This window comes from Acomys russatus, chromosome 1 (genome assembly GCF_903995435.1).
Source record: "Acomys russatus chromosome 1, mAcoRus1.1, whole genome shotgun sequence".
NCBI classification, from domain to species: Eukaryota; Metazoa; Chordata; class Mammalia; order Rodentia; family Muridae; genus Acomys; species Acomys russatus.
The window spans coordinates 48966249-48969348 of NC_067137.1; the positions used below are offsets into that span (position 1 = coordinate 48966249).

The following is a 3100-nucleotide window of genomic DNA, read 5'->3' on the forward strand; positions in this document are numbered from 1 at the left end:
ATTGGCTCTCTTCACATGGCTTGCTCAACCTGCTTTCTTAGAGAACCCAGGAGACCACCAGCACAGTGTTGGCATCACCCATAATGAGACACGTTCTCCTTTATTAATCACTAATTAAGAAAATATAGTTGAGGATTGCCTATAGCCCAGTAATTTTTTTTTTTTAATTTTAACTTTATTTGGGTTGTAAAGGCATTATATAGCACAAGCTAAGTCTATATCCAACATCATCTTATAGTCCCCTGGGCAGACTCAGCTACCCCTCCCTCCAGTCTCACTTCTTGTCTTCTTCTTTCTTGTCCTTCCTGGCCATCCTTGGTGGTCTGAGAGGCCAAAGAGTCCATTGTGTTTCAAATGGCTTCATTGTCCATGGCCGAGTTGGCATCTATGTCAGCTGATTGTGCTTGGCCAAACTCTGCTCCCTGCAGGAACATCTGTACGGCATATGCAATCTGCTCTTCCTCAGTCACACTGCTGAGGTCAGGAAGCCCAGCACAGCCGAACTCCTGCTGGCTGCTGGTCATATTCAGAGGGGCATCATCTGAGTGTCCTTTCAGCCTCCACTGCAGAGCCCGCAGCAGCCTGCAATGCCTCTTCTTCCTGCCACTACTGCTGATTTTCCATAGAAACACGAAGGACTAGGACAGACTCGGGATCATCACGGGGGTCTATTCCATACACAAAGTCACTGGCACTGAGACACAGCATGGCACTGCCTTCACCAGCCAGAATAGAAGAACTGCTGAAAGCGTCAGCCAAGCTGGCACTGTTACTAGATGTCATCTGCTTCTGTGTGTTCACAAAGGCCATCAGCTTCTCCTTGTTCACCTCCTCTTCTCCACAATCGATAGTGTCAACATTCACTTTCTCTTTTTTGAGGCGTTTAGCTAGTTCCACCAGGCTTACTGACTAGATACTAGAAGGATAACAGCCTTAAAGCCAAATCTCAGGCATGTTGTGATGGAGGGGTATGATGAAAAGTTTTTTTAAAAGCAAAAACTACAAGAAGACCCTCAATATCTATGCAAGCAAGGAAAAACAACTGGTCTGTTCTGCTAAGTTAAATGGTTAAGGCAACTCAAAACAATAAGAAACTCCAAAAAAGACAGTTAGTCATATCAAAAACAGGCCATAGCTGTACATTTCTTGGGGGCGGGGAGTCACTGAATCAGGGTTACTGGAGTCAGAGACAAATAACTAGAGCAGGTCTCAACCTTCCTAATACTTCAACCCTTCAATACAGCTCCTCATGTTGTGCTGACCCCAACAATAAATTACTTTTGCTGCTACTTCATAACTGTAATTTTGCTACTGTTATGAATCATAATGTAAGAATCTATGTTTTCTGGTGGTCACAGGTGGCCCCTGTGAAAGGGTCATTAAATCCCAAACTAGTTGCACCTCACAGGATGGGAACCACTGTGCTAGTGAGTACCAAAATGGCTGCCTGGCATAAAATAGAGTTTCTTTAACCACTACAGTAGTCCCAATGTCTGTTTATCACTCAATTTCTCTCCTTCTCACTCACCCCTTCCTAACCACTGTGAACAAACAATATAAACCTGTAATTTATATTTCAAGAGAAATAAAATATCACTGGTTTGAGGCTCACTGTACAGGAGGAAAATCATATCCGGTACTGTAAATCTGATTAAAAGCCTGTGGTTACAGAGGTCATAAGAACTTGTAACTTTAGCTTCAAACCTATTATTGTTTTGTCAAATAGACACGTGGTCAAATTGCCTTCAAAATACATACACTTATATCAGTAGATTAATGTTGTCCTCAGCCTTTTTCATAGAAACTATAAAACCTACCTAAATATTTCTACTTATATGTCTATGTATGCCATATGTGTGCAGGTGCCCTCATAGGCCAGAAGAGAGTGTTGGTTCCCCTTACGCTGGAATTATAGGCAGTTTGTGAGCTACTTGATAAGGATGCTAGGAGCCAAATATCAAGTCCTCTGCAGAAGTAGCAAGTGCTCTTAGCCACTGAGACACTTCTCCAGAGAAGTGTCTTAATTGCTGTAGGCAAAAGCTAATACAAAGATTCATAACTGGTCAAATTGCCTAGAATAAATAATAGTGGAGTGCTTGGAACTAAAAGGGGCATATCTATATTTCCCCCTTGCCTAAGTGTCAGAAGACAAAGTCAGAGGATTGTGAGGCATACCACAAAATGACAGTCTAAGCATGATATGGCCATTGCGTATCATGAACTCACTAGTATTGTGGTTACCTACATAAGATACTACAAGACTGGTCTTACTGATGCTTCATCATTGAAGAAGGGCATCATGATATTAATGTTTCCTGGGGTATGGGTATCACTTTCTTCAGTGGTGCAGTTACTGACATGTTGCCCATGCTCCACTTCATAACCTCCCATAATGCTTATGGACACAACCTGGTTAAAACTGTAGGCCACACATCCTCAAAAGGACATGAAAGGTGGAGGATCTTAGTGAGAAGAAGGGGTTCAATGGCGGAGAGAAGAAATGAGAGAGGAGGGTAACGGGAAGTAAGATGTTTGGCACTCACTAAAGACACGTATGAAAAAGAACATTTTTTAATGGACATAGGTATACACACATATGCATGCATATCACCTTCTCCTCCTCCTTCATCATCATCTTCATCATCAGTCACTGATGGCAGCAATATTTCTTTCCAAATGCTCATCCAAATAAACTGTGAAGTAGGAATTCCAATTTAGTTCATTAATCTACCAATTTCAGATATGTTCTTTCTGCCATCCCAGGGATGCCTCCTCCTCCCAGAAAGGAAAGAAAGGGAGAAAGGGATAGGCTGAGTGTCCAGAAATCTTTTAGAAGTAGGAAAGGTCCATGGAATACTAAATTAAAGTTTGAATTTTGGAGGTCTCACTAATAACGAATATATTTTCCCATTGGAGTAAAGAATTAAAGAACTCTATGCTGGGTCAGAACAGAGCTAGGTTTCAGTGACTTCCTAAGTAATACATATCATAGCAGGTTTCCACGGAGTGCCATGGTCTATGAGGGGAAAGCATTCCCAGAATCTGGGTCAGGTGAGAGAGGCAAGACAAGCCCCAAATGTGGAAAAACTTCAAAGCACTG

General features: G+C 42.1%; 1 pseudogene; it reads right to left on the minus strand.

Moving 5' to 3' along the window:
• Positions 1–274: 274 nt before the first annotated feature.
• On the minus strand, positions 275–2391 carry LOC127210212 (26S proteasome non-ATPase regulatory subunit 4-like; annotated as a pseudogene).
• Positions 2392–3100: the final 709 nt, after the last annotated feature.